The sequence below is a fragment of the Echeneis naucrates genome, chromosome 16, assembly GCF_900963305.1.
Source record: "Echeneis naucrates chromosome 16, fEcheNa1.1, whole genome shotgun sequence".
Taxonomy (NCBI): domain Eukaryota; kingdom Metazoa; phylum Chordata; class Actinopteri; order Carangiformes; family Echeneidae; genus Echeneis; species Echeneis naucrates.
The window spans coordinates 17,980,763-17,996,352 of NC_042526.1; the positions used below are offsets into that span (position 1 = coordinate 17,980,763).

At 39.9% G+C, this 15,590-nt stretch overlaps 1 protein-coding gene across 2 annotated transcripts in view; it reads left to right on the forward strand.

Moving 5' to 3' along the window:
- Window positions 1-15,590, forward strand: part of srpk2 (SRSF protein kinase 2) — a 61,399-nt gene that overhangs the window by 21,008 nt on the left and 24,801 nt on the right. The window lies entirely within an intron of this gene.

Genomic DNA, 15,590 nt, shown 5'->3' on the forward strand with positions numbered 1-15,590 from the left:
TATATATATATATATATAGTGCTGAGTTAGACCGATGCAGATTTATAAGATCAAAGTGATCATGTCTTACTGGCCTACTTGGATAATCCTGATTTATTGGAAATATATATTGTTTTACTGTTGTTTACTTCTGAGAGTCACTTATGGAAAGGGGGCTTTTTGGTTGTAATGAGAAAATCGAAGATTCAAAGAAATGTTTGAAAACAAAGGCTCTGTTCTTGGTAGTTTCCATTTCTGTTACACATTTCATATCTAAAAGGGAATCACTCAAATTTGTGACGTGTCCAAACTACTTAACTGCATGCAAGCGGTCCTGCATCCATTCACATCTATCCAGGCTGAGCCCACATTCCTGTTCCAGTGTGCAAATGCGGAAAGAGCTCGTTTTGACGGGTGCTGGAGGGTGAGGAGCAGGCAGACTGGATGACTCAGGTAGGCACTGATGCTGTGCCAAGTACGATCAGGCAGAGCCGCTTCTATCCACACAAACTAGCGCCAGGCCTCAGACAGGCACAGTCAAATCCACAGCGCAGTGGGCACACAAATAGGCAGAAGTAACTGGGCACTAAGAATATCAGGCATTAGTACATGGGCAGTTGGGCACAGAGGAGAGCGGCGTCACATTGGCGAGTTTGAATGAACATGAAGTGAAGTTTAATTTGGGATAAAAGGCAGTGTCACAAGTACACACATGGACTGGCTTATATTTTTAGCATCTAGACAAAGAAAACCACTTTCTAAATTTCAGCAACCCATAAATATAGAGTATCATCTTGCAGCTCTCGTGTGGTGAGGTTTGCGGATTTCATCACTCAACAACTTTTTTCCTCTTCCTCTATTGTTTGGATCACAGGAGTCTGGCTGTAATTAAGAATAATGCAGCGGCCCCTTGTTGTACGGCAGGTAACAACAAAGAGACATACTCATGCACACACTGCCGCCCTACTTAACAGCTGCAACGTCTCATATGACAGGAGAAACAATGCAGGTGACTCCTCACTTTCTCCATTTACAGTCTGGGACAAGCTGACTAGTTGTGCTGACATGAGAACTAGTCATGAAGTTTAATCATCTTTCCTCTCTTACTGCAGTCATATATTCAGTACCTTAATAACATAGCATCAGTCCTGATGGTGACGGACCTGCTGCTGAAAGCTAAAAGCTGCACCAAAAATCAAGGATGATTGTGCAGCTTTGTGAGTGGGAAATGGATGGCTGCGTTGCCTTTTGAACAACAATTACAACAACAAAAAAAAGGAGGTTGAGCCCACGAGCCTATTAATTTATCTGCATGTGCTTAAAGATGCATAAACAATTAGGTTTGAAAGCTTGAAATGATTACAATGAAAGGACAGTTGTGTTGATCTGAGAATCATGTTTTCGGTCATACAAAACAAATAGTTTGCCTGAAGCTGATATGATGGACTTTTTGTTTATTTATTTATTTAGTTACATCTTTAATCAAACAAGGGGTAGATTATACACATAATATTGTAACCTTGACACAGACGATAGTCATTATATTATTTTGCTTGTTTGTTTCAGATAAAGCAGGATGAACTAACAGTTTTTGATTTTATTCGCGGTTTACATTTGAGTGTGTCTTGAACGTCACGGTCTATATTGAGCCTGCCTTTTTGGGACAGATCAGCACAATGTCTCTGTCTGCAACACCATCTGGGCCCCAGGTGCCACAAGTATACACACAAACCCACCCACACACAGACACACACCTCTGAAGTGCATCATTTGGGATGGGCACTAACATTTTTAGAGCAACAACGAAGGATGGATTGGAGAAGTGATGTGTTAAACAAAACGGATGGATGAGTTGAGCCTGAAAAAGAACAAGAGGCAACACTGTGACAAATTTCTCTTGGAGCAGTTAGATTGTAAAGATGATCCCTGTTGTGTAACCTGGCACTTGAGACTTGGTGGGGATTGAAATGGGCGGACAACATAGAGTGTGTGTGTGTGTTTATATGTGCATAAAGGATATGTGAGTGTTTTGACATCCTCCTTGAGTGTGAGCAGCTTAAAGCTTCTTTTGTCAGCATGACGGCACGTCGATTTAGGTCATAACTGACACTGATGGGCAGAGTGCTTATATTCTTTGAGGAGACTTTCTTTAAAGATTAAACAACAGTTGAATAAATGAACACATAGAGGTCAAAAGTTTACAGGCTTTGTTATAAAGCTGACTCTTAGCATTTGGGAGGAATGAGTGCTAAGAGGTGTTGGGTAAACATCTCTTTGATGCTGATTACCTCCAGTCAGTGCGTGTTCTGTCAGGTGATGGCTGTGTGTGTGCGTGTTTGTGCAAGCTTAGGTGGGCTGTTGGAAACAAACCTCCACATCACACTTCAAACTGTGCAAATGGTAGATAACAAAAGGAGGCAGTTTAATTTCAAGCAAAAGATGGCAGGTGCTTTAATTAGTAATCTGTCTCCATGATTCCAGTGTTCTTGCCTTTTGTGTGTGACTGCTGGTCTGTGTATGTGAGTGTTTCTGTATGTAAGTATGATGACTCAATACATGATCTGCCACACCTTCCCTTAAGGAAGGAAACAGAAAGAAGTGAGAAGAAGAGATGGAATAGTTAGAATAGTTAGGTGGTAAAATATGGTGGAAAAAGAAACAGAGATAGAAAGTACGAACATACACAAGAATTTGATTCAGAGACTGATGAAAGTTTAGAAGAGAATACATATACATTACACACACACACAACCCTCACCTGAAATTTTTATCTCAAATCTCAAAGCTTACCGGGTACACCTCTCTCTAAGCAACCCTATGAAATGTCACTATCTGTGCTATGTCTGTTCTCTATCAATCTGATTATGATAATTTTCCTTTCCCTCATAGAGTTCAAGATGCCAATTCATTTTTTGTTTAGTGAAGGATAAAGTATACTAGGTAATAGATTAGGTGATCAACAGCAAACTAAGCAGAAACTGCTTTTTATAATTAACTGATAATTCAAAGACACTGTTCGCAATAACCAGTGTTATTGTGGCCTCCACCATCTTCTCCGGTCTGACCTACATCACTACAGACACACACAGGGCGCACAAACATGCAAACACACACACAGGGACATGAGCAGCCCCAGTCATGCTTCGACATGACAATAGCTAATAAAGCATGGCAGGGGGCTAGCTAGGAAAGCAACCACCCTGCCCTGCCTGTCTGGTACTCTGGCCTCCATTATCCCCACATCCCACTTGCCTTCCTCTCAGGTCTGGAAAGAAACAGATGATTGCTTTTCTTGCTGCCTTTTTTATGCTTTTTTTTTTTTTTTTTTTACTTTTTTTTGGGGGGGGGGCTCCAATCTCCATCTGGGACAGATGGAGAAGGCGACATTCTAATGCATGTTCCTATCTCTTCTATGCCTCTGAGGGATCTCAGTGATGAAGCTATGGTAAATAAAAAAGTGCTTGTGTGCATGTGTGTGTGTGTGTGTGTTTTGAGTGTGAGTGCTTATGTAGAGTGGAAGCTGACCTAAAAAATTCAGGCCTTGCAAACAAGTCTAACCTGACTCCACAGCACTGCACTCTCACTGTCTCACCACGAAATAGCATTGTGAATTTCCATTCTGCTCACTGATACCCTATATGGTTAGACACCTCACAAGCAGTGTGTTGAAGGCAATCACTATGGCAATATCTCTGAGCCCAAGGAAAGGGTCATGTGAGCTGGACCAAGGCACCTGATCTGCCGTTGGTGCTTCATCAGGCTTGTGGTGTCAGTGAGCGTCGTACGGGGCCAAAGATCATGTAGTGATACGAGTAGATTCAGTGAAAATGTTGATGGATGGAAAATCCTTACAGCGAAGGACGATACTGTTAATGTGGTAGGATATATTCGATGACAAAATGCCTGATAGCAAAAAAGAGAAGAAGAATCAATATTAAATCTGTAAAAAGTGAACTCGTATCAAACGAAAGAAGAGTCTACAGCCACTGTGGCCCGGTGGTGTTTTGAGCTGAATGGTAGTATCAATCTGCTAGAAGGCCAATATTTAAAATGCGTCATGTTTACCATGTTAACCAGTTTGCTGTAGTGCATTAGCATGCTCGCATTAGTTAATACACTGTCAGTAGTCCTGCAGGTATTTAGTCATAACGAACAAAGGTTCACAAACGTTGCAGCAGTTTCCTCTGAGGAGCACAAGAGACAAACTTTAAGCTTTTTTTCATCTAAAGAGTCTATGTCATTCTTTATTTATTTATTTTGTTGATGTGGCAATTGATATGGTTCTGTTAACCCTGGACACATGCTACCCTTACTCCACCTTCTTGACACGCCTGGACTCAAGAGCAAACACTTCTCAAATGTTTTTATCTTCACTGGTGACTTACCAGCACATTTTCCAATGCACAACACCGCTGCATTCAAATATTCAACTGGTTTTGTAAAAGGTTTGACCAAATTACCTCTTCATCCAAACAACAAGTCGCAAGAATGCTTATCATTTCACTGGGTTTGGGTTTCCTATGATTTAGATGTTGTGTTTTTGTGTCCAGATCACTGTTTCCCTGTTGACTCTGTTTGTTTATGGCAACAACATTCCTTCGGTTCTCTGTGCTTTACAGTTCAATCTTTTCATCTCTTCACTATCCCCACCTTTTTATTTATTTTCTTTTTCTCACTTCTTATCTCTTTGTCCTTTTTTTTAACCTCCACATCGCTCTCTGTTATCTGGTGTCGGTTGCACCCGTGAGGTTTTAAGTTTCTTTGTGGGAACCAGATCTCATGCAGGGCTTTTCAGTTAGTTGTGGTATTCGTCATGTTTATTGTTGTTGTGACTGCCGCTGTGAAGTCAATGCACTGGAGTTAACAAATTAACACCAACATTGTAGCTCTTCATTTCCTATTAAATCCTCATATAAAATGACATTTTTTCCACGTTGTGTAATGTGTATTGTTCTTATCAGTTTAATAAGCAGTTCTAGCCAATAACAGACTTGTAGAAGAAAGAAATCTGTGATAAAACAGTCTCTTACGTTCTTATGTCTTACTGTATAATGCCTTAACTGCAGTATAGATATTTAGCATGCAGCTAGAGCCTTTCTCTCTCACTGTTTCACAGCTATCTGCCATCGGTGTATTAGCCTTTCTGGAGTTGACTTTCCTGCTACGACACTGTGTAAGCTATACTCAGCAGAAAGAGGGAGATTGAAGAAGGGGGAGTGAGGGAGGACAGAAGGGAGAATTTTTGATTTTTGTAGGAGACAAGCACGGGGACGTGGTACAGCGATGACCGTGGGGAAGAGATGATCCCTCTGAGAAATTGAGAAAGCGATGATAAAGCCAAAGAAGGGTTGCTGGAGAGAGAGGAGAAAGACCAAGATAGACACATAGAGAGCAAAGAACAGGAAAGGACAGCAGAAAAGCCTCTAGAGAGTGCTGGTGGAGACGGCTGGAGAGCCTTGCAGAGACAGAGATAAAAAGCAGAAGGGGAAGGAGAGGAGGGAAAGTGAGGGAAGATGGAGGGAGAAGATAGATGGCTCTCTGCAGACTTGCGCAGTGTGTTGGGTAATGCTAGGTCACCGGGGGACTAATCTGTACTGATGCTGCAGCGCTGAAGCAGTGGAATGATAATGGCCTGTTTGTGTTTGTGTGCGCGGAGAGGTATGCATGTGTTTGTGCAGCTTAGCATACTTGTGTGCGCTAAAGGATATTTTCATTTGGAGGTACCACTCTTTGTTGTCAGTCTCACACGCACAAACACACACACACACACACACACACACACACACACACACACACACACACACATATCCCCCTTATCAACGCCTTTCGTCCTCAAAGACTGAGTCACTTGTCTGCTGCATAACAGTGTTCATCTGTTGTGTCTGAGAACACTGTTCAGCTGTTTTATTACTTTTTTTTTTTTTTCTTGTTTTTTGCCGTTGTTGCTGCAGCCCTGAGTGGTGGGTGGGGTTCATTGAACTCTGGACTCATGGAAGTTGTCCAATTTGCCAACTTGGCACTCTCAGTTCACGACCAAGCTTCTAGTTTGACAGAAGTAAACTGCTGATAGTGTCCAATGAAAGCGGCGTGGTGGTGTGTGTTTTCCTGTTGACTCTGGCATGCAGCCTGGCCGGGTGTGGCCAGGCTGTGTGCTAGAAAAAAGTCTGGAGATTCTGGATTGGTTGTATTGGCACAGTGTATTAACTGAGTTGCTGATTAAGATAAAATTACGAAGCCTAAACTTTGATGCCTAATTCATATTTTTTTTGTCAAGTAAAAATGTAATGTAAAATGTATAAAGGCCAAAAATTTATTGGTTCCAGCTTCCCACATGTGGAGAAGCTGGAGCTGTGGTCAGTTAGCCAAACAAACCCTCCCAGACAGTACAGATCTACTTGTGCTTCGATTTTATTTAATTTAAATTTTTTTTACTGCTCATGTTAATAGAATTTCCCAAATATTACTACAGCTGTTTAATACAAGATGTCCTGCAGAGATGGATCTGATGATTATTCTTAATTATTGATTCGGAATTGATAAATCATTTAGACCACAACACGTCAAAACTAGTCTATCATATATTTCCTAATTGATGCATTCAATTAGGTTACAGCTCTAATATCCTGCTTCCTTCATGAAATATAGTACATTGGACATGATCAGTAATACAAAACTGGAATTGGCCAGTTCATTCATTCATCTTCAACCGCTTTATCCATTTCTGGGTTGCGGGGGGTGCTGGAGCCAATCCCAGCTTGCACCGGGTGAGGGCGGGGCTCACCCTGGACAAGTTGCCAGTCCATCACATGGCCAACACACAGAGACCACAGAGACAGGCAGAGACCAACAACCACTCACACTCAGATCTACGGGCAGTCACCGATTAACTCAAACATGATGTCTTTGGACGGTGGGAGGAAACCGGAGTACCCGGAGGAAACCCACACAGGCAGGCAACTCTGCACAGAAAGGCCCCAGGCTGGGAGCCAAACCTGCAACCTTCTTATTGTGGGGCAATTGCGCTAACCACTATGCCGCCGTGCTGCGGAATTGGCCAGTTAAGCCACTTAATGAAATCATATTACACAACATCATGAGCGACACATCTTCTAATAATTTGAGGATCACTTAAAAGAGAGAGGTGAATATTTCTTCAAAAGCTGATGGGAAAACTGAAAATTTTAAAAAGTTTATGTTCAGTTAACATCTAATGCTGAGATCTGCCAGGCTGATTGAGGGACTGTGTTGTATATTGTTATTTTTGATTTGATCCACTTTTTCATGGCTGCGGTTTTATAAAAGCCCATACCAGCGTCCCACATCATCTTGAAACTGGAGGCCCCAGTTCTGCTCTGCCATCACGATACTAAGTAAAGCTGTGACTCCAGACACACTGGCATGCTAATGAGCTGACATTCAAATCATATTATGAAGTATTTTTGGGACCAGCGTTTTTTGGAAGCTTAATTGACATTGGATGTCTTTTCAGAGGGATCAGAGTGTATTTCAGGCAACAAGGTCATTTCAGTGGTCATGTGGAGGAAGAGCTGATAATGTGTTGAGGGTGTTGTATTTCTGATCTGCATGTGACATGTTGCGTGCACGTTCTGTGCCTGTTTGTTTATAAACTGGAAACATCTGGATGGTATAGGGCATTTGTATGTACGTTAGTGCCTATGTGCGTCCACACTCCATTCTGAAATGTGCACTGAGAGGAATCCTTAGCAAGTGGGTGTCACAGGTCCATGTGACTTGTGCTGGAATTCAAAGTGGGGTTGGTCTTGTATCCATGTCGCTGTATCTGTAAATCCACAGCACAGATTGGGAGCTATATTGTCCTCCAGCCATCGTATTTCCTGCCCTATGGAGTTAAGGCCGGGTTTGGCTGCTAAGAAGAAATGGGGTCTGGCTTTGTGTGTGCTCCGCCTGCGACACAGAGCCCTCCGAAACAGGTAGAAGGATGGATAAGGAAAGTGTCAGAATAGGGTGGTGGCTTGACAAGATTAATGGGAAAGTTGAAACAGGGTGTCATTTTTTTTTTAAATTTTATTTTAACTATCGTAACTAACTTAACTTCAGTGGTGTGTGGTTTGTATTTTATTTATGCCGATAGTTCCCGTTTGCTTTAAGCTTTCAAAAGCAGGATGGCAGACAGGAGTGGATTGACAGGAGCGAATAATCATCATTATCTAATCTCTGCCTCCTGGGCTGTGGTTATATTTGTTGACCAGAAATGCAAAATATATATCTTTTTGAAAATAGAGATAGACGGTAGATGATGAATGTCAAGCAGAGAGAGGCAGGATTTGTAACTATGCTCCAGTGACGTTAAAACAAAAGCTATTCATTTTGTCAATAGTCAACAGTTTTAAGAACTCCTTTGATAATAAATGATGTTATTTATCTAGAAAAAATATTTCCTGATTTTATATTCAAATGCCAGTCAGCTAGAATGTGATTTCCTGCTTTTCTATCTTTTCACAGTGAAATGACTGTTACTAGGTTTAGATGATTGATTTTGCAAAACCGAAGGAAGGCAGCTTATACAATACAAAACTAATCTTTGATATTATCTGGAATGCATTACCTTTTTTACCATATTACCATATTTTTGTCACCTGGTCAGGAAAAAAAAAGATCTGATGTAATTGGTGGATCACGTGTCTTTGAGTTTGATGATAACTTTGAATCAAAAGAAGATAATAATAACATTATCAATAAATTAGTTTTGACAAAGTAACTGTTTTAGAAACTGTTGTTCATATTGACTTTGCACCACACTCTCCACAGTTCTGGTCTTATTTCAACCATGTATCTGTGTCCGTTCCTGCAGCTGATTAACTTTGTGAGTTGAAAGCAGCAAACAGTCAAAGCCAGAGAGAGTGTGTTGATCATTAACACGTACGAGATCCTCTTTCCTGCCATGATGCTCACATGTGAATTGCACTGAAACATAACACTTCAATCCTTCAAGAAGACCAGAGGAGACGTGTAAACAAAACACCCTCGCTGTTTGGCCTTGTATATACATTAAATTATGTGGGGATCAAGATAAACTGTAAGATGCATTGAGACCTCTGCAATTCAGCCATTCAGTGGAAATAACACTGACAAATGACTCTGATTCTCCACATAAACCATAGAAAGATTTCGAGCTCTAGTTTTAGTTCCGAGGTGCAGTGGCATACAGTGTGTGTGTGTGTGTGTGTTTGCATATATATGTAGATCTTATTAATGGTGACATGCTCTTTCATTGACAGTGATTAGTAGACATAATTTAGACCAAACCCTTAACTTAATGTAACTTTTCCAGAGCATTATTGTTACCTTCAGTATCAATGAAAGCCCATAGGAGTGTTCGGCAGACTGCAGCAGCACCACTAATAATTAACAGTCTCTAAATGATTCCTCAGTGTTGCTTGTAATGACTCTGAACTTTGTTGGATTAAAATATCCCCTTTGAAAAACAAAGCTTCACTTCTTTTTTTTTTTTTTTTTTTTGTTCTCTTATAATGAAATTTCCACCTCATTAAGGTATTTTCAGGGTTTTAATTACTGCTGGAAATTAGATGAGTATATTCAAAATAAGATCAAGTGATCTTTAATACACAAGATTTCACGCAGCTGTTTTTTTTTTTTTTACTTTATAATTTTAAGTATTCATAAGGAAGCCTGATTTACAGAAAAGATATACAGTAATAATGACAACAGAGATGCTCTGACGCCTGAACGTGGGCATAGGCCGATACATATCACTCATCCAATGCAAATTTTACCAGCTGTACATAACTAACCCTGTGTGCATGTGCAATGGCTTCTGCCATTCTTATATGGCAGGGCGTGGGTAAACCCTTTATAAAACATATAATAAATTCTGAATATAAATACATATGGAATCCCTCTCTTTTGGATAGCATTTATAGGGAGCACAGTTACAATGATCAACTGCCTCTTTGGATCAGATTAGGAAGAATACATTTTTCAATAATCTGCTGACAATATTCATTTCCAGTCTTTTCAATAGAAATGCTGTTAAAATGTTATATTTCTCAGTTATTTATAGGTTATTTATAGGTGAATGGCTCCAGGCTCTGCTTCGCCAATGTCTAACTTTATGCTGTTTACCAGAAATCAGTTCTTTGCTATCCTTAGTTGCCAGTGCCTGAACAGTAGAACAGATTTTACAACAGCGACAGCAGCAACCAGCAACCACTGCTTCATCTGAATGTGAAACTAGTGTTAATCGATACATTATGCAGCATTGCATACTTTTTCTTGACCTGGCAGTGACACAGCACAATATAGAGGTTGTAATCATTTCAACTTGGTCGACATATCTAATGCAAGTGCATATATCGAATTCATGAAGATAATATTAGTTCAAGAAGAGATGAAGTAGAAATATGTGTTGTATCGTGACATTTAATCCTTGTATCCTGTCTTAATCTGGTTTTTGTAGGGCACCACAGGTGATTAATATGTCCATATCAGCTCATACACTAAAAAGGGCATCGCAGACTTTTACAAGTCTTTGTGTATTTACTCTGTATGCCAACAGCGTGTTTTTATTTGTATATTGCATTCACGTACATGTCTTCTTGTGATGCTTTTGCTTGTCGTAACAAGTGTGGGCGGATATAACCTCCACAATACCGGGCTTTGTCGCTTGGCTGACGTCACTGGAATGTATAAATACAAAGTGCCATAGAAAGTGAAGAATGTAAAGTGCACTGCACAATGAAAGATACAGATACCCACCGGCTCTGTCGGTCAGTAATGCATTTAGATGTTTATATGCTAAGCAGACCCCACACTAATGGGTTTTTGCACAACAGGGCACAGGAAACACATATGATGCACAAATATGTAAACACAGAAAAGTGAGACTTAGAAGATGAACTGTGATATTGCGAATGCATGTGTGATTTGGTGTTTGGGGATGTGAATGCTGGTCTTTGTGTTTAGCAGATAGAAATGTGCTTGTCTTACTGAATCTGCAGGCATGTCGCTTGATTTCCACAACCTTAAGGCATTGTGTGTTTGTATATTTGTGTACACATACCATCCAACCAGCCATGTAGGGCAGTGTTCCTTATTTCCAATGCAAATTTTATTCCAAGTATGCTGGTTTTTATCACAAGGTTTTTAGTGCACCAGCATTATTTGTAAGGCCTACAGGATTTTGTGCAGATTTTTCTCATTGTCTTTGAGTGTATTTTTTGCATTTGTTCTTGTGCATGTTATGCATCGCATTTCTATACTGAATTTAATCAATGCAGGGTAGCGTGTGGTCTTTTATCCATTGGCTGCCTGCGAGCAATCTCAGTCAACAGTCAGTTTCGTCTCTATAGATTGGTGGCGCTCAGCCATGTGGAATAAAGCATGGCTGATAATTGAAGCTATTCTGTGCTTATATATTAGAAGCGACAGTGTTCAGCTTAAACACAGAGAGCCGGACAAAACAATGCAACCATATTATAACTGTTACAACAAAGTTATGTTTCAAGTTATAGCATTATCCATCCTGCTTCATTGTGAGCTTCTTCCCAAGCTTCTGTGGGATGGTTACAGTGGCTCTGTGGAAGTCAAAGGATTGAACCCTCCATTACTGCCTGGCTTCTCTGTGTGACAGTAAGATCTATGCAGATGATGGTGTTCGTTACACAAGTATTAGACAAATGCAAGTTTAGATACTTTAATATGAGAGACTACAGGACTTATGCTGATTCTGTTGTGCACGTTACCTTCCTTAAGTTTTCACTGTGTTCATTTTCCTATTGGCTTTCATATGTTTCACAGAAGGGTATTTCACCCATTCCTATTAATTTGATCTATTACCTTTAACTGGGAGTAACAGGAAGCTTGAAAGGTGCAGGAAATTCACCTTCTGGCCCTTAAGTTTGTTAGCTGACGTTTTGAAGCCTTCAAGTTTGTAATTTGTCTGCTGCCATCTTGGCTCTTTGAAACCAGAAGCTTTATCTGTCGGAAGAGATGAAGCTGAGGAGGAGTGAGGTGTGGATTGGACCTGCTCTACACTCTCTCCTGATTATCAGACAGGTCAGTGTGTGTGGTCTGTCAATCACACATCCTAATGTAGTCCCTGGTTTATGTCGTTTATACTCTAAATGTGACAATCATTAAAAAGATGGATGGCATGTGGCGTTGAGAAGACTTGAAACTAAAGACTGAGATAACTGACATCATATGATAATTGCCAGCTTGATTACAACCTGTATAATTTGTGTATGGTTAGCTTGACTGCTTGTTACCTCATTCTGAGATATTACCAATTACTTCCATAAAATCAATGTTGAACTTACAGCCCAGTCTTAAACTGAGGCCAACACAAAACAGAAGCAGTGCTTTGTGTCTCACTATACAAAGCCATGACAAGAATTTGTAATGTTGACAATAAAATTCATAATTTGAATTGGTGCTTGTTTTTGGGATTCACTGACTGTATGCATTCCCTATGTGTCTGCACAAAAGTTTACAAAATAGGGATTGAAATCAAAGAATGGATATCTGTTATGATCTAAAGGCAGATTATGTTTCTCTCATTTGTTTGAAGAGACTCATTTTACAGTGTTGGGGAAAAAAAAACAGAAAGCTTCAACTTCCCTGAAAGAATTAATGAGATACTGTTCAGAGGAAAAGAGTCTGAAGATAACAACAAAACAAAGCAATTCATTTATGCAATAAATAGCTTTCATGTTGCTGGAAACAAACTTTTTATATAAGAAAAGAAAAAAAGAAAGAAAGACAGCCTGAAAACAATAGAAATAAAGCCCAGGCTGGAATAAACCATGGTTTTCCTCCAAGATCCCTGGAGCTGATGTTGTCTGGGCCTCTTGCCTTGTTGATTCATCGTGCTGATTCTCTGTGTTTGCCAATGAAAATCCCTCTGCAGCCAGAGTAAGATGTACAAGATTGTGGCTGCATACCGTGTTCATGGTGTGCAGTATATGGGACTCTATAGCCTTGTACCTTGAGATGATGTATTGAGTTGAATGCTGCTAGTACGAAGCGGGATCGTACAGAGCCATAATGTGCAACTAAAGGCTATCTGGAGGCAGTGCAGTCAGTGACGTCAGTCTGCATCCTGAAAATAGCAGCGAGATCTCAGCTCTTCGCACAAACAGATACTCCGGAGGAGAGGAGAGAATGAGTCAGCTGTCCTGCCGACATGGTCTAAGATGGAGAGACAGGGAGAATGAAAGATTAGCAATGAATCAATCAGAGGCAGAGACAGCACCGCTGGAATGGATAAGCTGAGCTGAAGGACACCCACGATCTGAATCCCACGCCTTAGCATTTAGAGTGGAGGATGATGCTCTTGTTGCTAAGGAATACCTGTTACCTTGGTGATAACGAGATGTGTTTAAAGATGAGTCATGAAGTTTGAACTCGAAAGTGGTCAGCTGTTTTATACGGCTGTCAGAGATGTGTTAGTAACGCTCTGTGACTTTCTCTGTCATTATCAGTAGGATACATTTGTGATGTCGAGTCTCTGGAGGCATGCAAAAGACATTAGACCCAATCAATCAAAAGGCTGAAGGGAATATAGAAAATGGCAACGAAAAGTTTTCACTGCATGTCGGTAAAATTTAAGAAACTGAAAATAAAAATGGCTTTAAATTAAATTTTAAAAAAAGTAATGCATCAATGAGTTTAAAAAACAGTTCAGTCCTTTATTCATGCGACAGCCATAAGGAGCATGTTTATAAAGTTGCCGAATTGTACTATAATGGAAGAAGCACTCCAAGACAGCTCTGTGAAAAAATTAATAAAATACAAATAAACAAAAACAAATAAATCTTGTTGTTTTACTTGACTACAATTGAAGTTTCTGTAAGTTTCAATACCTGTTGTATTGTGTGAAATTGCTGCAGTGGTAATAAAATATAATTGGATTGTAATTATTGATAAGTTAGTGTGTCCATCAGTATTGCAGTGGATTGGTGAAGCTGATTTTAACTGATTACTGTTGGGTAATTAATCTACAGAAATACTTCATCATTTAAGATAAATGGAGCAGATAAAATGGAAACAGTAACCAAAGTAACTGTCCACAACAAATGTTTTTGTAACTTGCATTTCAAAAGTTAAAACCAAAGGGTGTAAAAACAACTGTATGGTGAAAGATATTGTCTCATTGATTTTATTTGCATGTTTCTTTTTTTCTTGTTAGGTATGTGTTATTGAATGAGACAAGCACAGTAAGGCCCAGATTCCTCCCAAGCAGGGACAGGAATAAACAAGCAATTGGGAATTTTTTTTTAAAGTGGTTCATTTACTGATTTGCTGCGGATGGAGGACACACCACGCAAGCTACAAGCAAAAAAAAAAAAAAAACCCTGCCCCACTAAAATGTTTGCAGAACAGAATCCTCAAAGGAAATTAATCTGCAGTGAATCTGTGGTAAACAATGATACTGTGTGTAAAAGATATAGTGCGTAGGCCAAGATTCTGCAACACCAGCATCATAACAATCATAAGGATGTGTCCTCAGGTGGAGGTTGTGTTTCTAAGTGGGAACACAACAAATACAATTTTTCAGTTCACATACAGAAGAAAAGTGATTCATGGAAAAGCAGAAAGTAATTATATTTTCAGAAATGAGGGAAACTCAGTTCAAAGAGTTTCAGAAGAGTGAAAGGTTGAAGCAGAAGTTGAAGCACATAGAAATATATATTGGTGAGGTGCTGAAGTAGATAAACAAGTCATGTTGCAGGTTTAGGCACAAACACAACTTGGTTGGCTTTATTGATATATTGTGTTTTGGATTTAAATTAAGAAAGGTTTTTTTTAGGACAGAAGAAGGGCACATGGTTTGTGCGTTGTGATGTTTTATCAAACCATTCGTACACCTCTCCCTCCCCTATACGTGGACTGTCACCTCACCTCCTCCCTCATTGCTTTGGTTTTGTTTGTGTTTACAGTGAAACTTGGACTGTGGGTGCGCTGATAGATACTGGATCAGGATGAATTCCGCAGCCCTTCATGATCAACCACAGACTAACATATACAATTTGGACAGTTGATCACTCCTGATGTTGGATTGTGTATTTATGTCAGAATGTAAATACCAGTGGTGTCTTACCTGTGTTAGCAGTTGATATTTTCTGCAAGCAGCAGTTTATGTCAACAAAGTTGATGATATGATTACGCTGAGCTTTGTAGCAGAACTGGTTTTCAGGCGTGAAAGGAAGCCCTTGTTAATACGCCCCTCTACCCATTAACAACAACAAAAACCCAATTCAGATGCTCTTAGCATTCAACAAAGATCCAGCCCAGCATATTCTGCCACCCATGAGTAAAAGAATGAGGACATAAAAAATAGACTTCTATGGTGCTTTTTTTTTTTTTTTTTTGCTGACTTTCAGATCAATCATGTTGGACACAGGAAAACACATGTCAAGTTGTTACAAATCTGACGCTGGGGCTTCGGATGCCATTGTTGGGCGTGAGAGCAGAAAGACATGGGGCTGAAAACAGGCAGTGTGTGTGCGCTAATCTGTGTGGACACTTACACTTGTGTTAGGTTGTAAAAACCAGTTTGGACATGTCCATATACACATCACAAGATATGAAGAACCACTTGCAAAGTA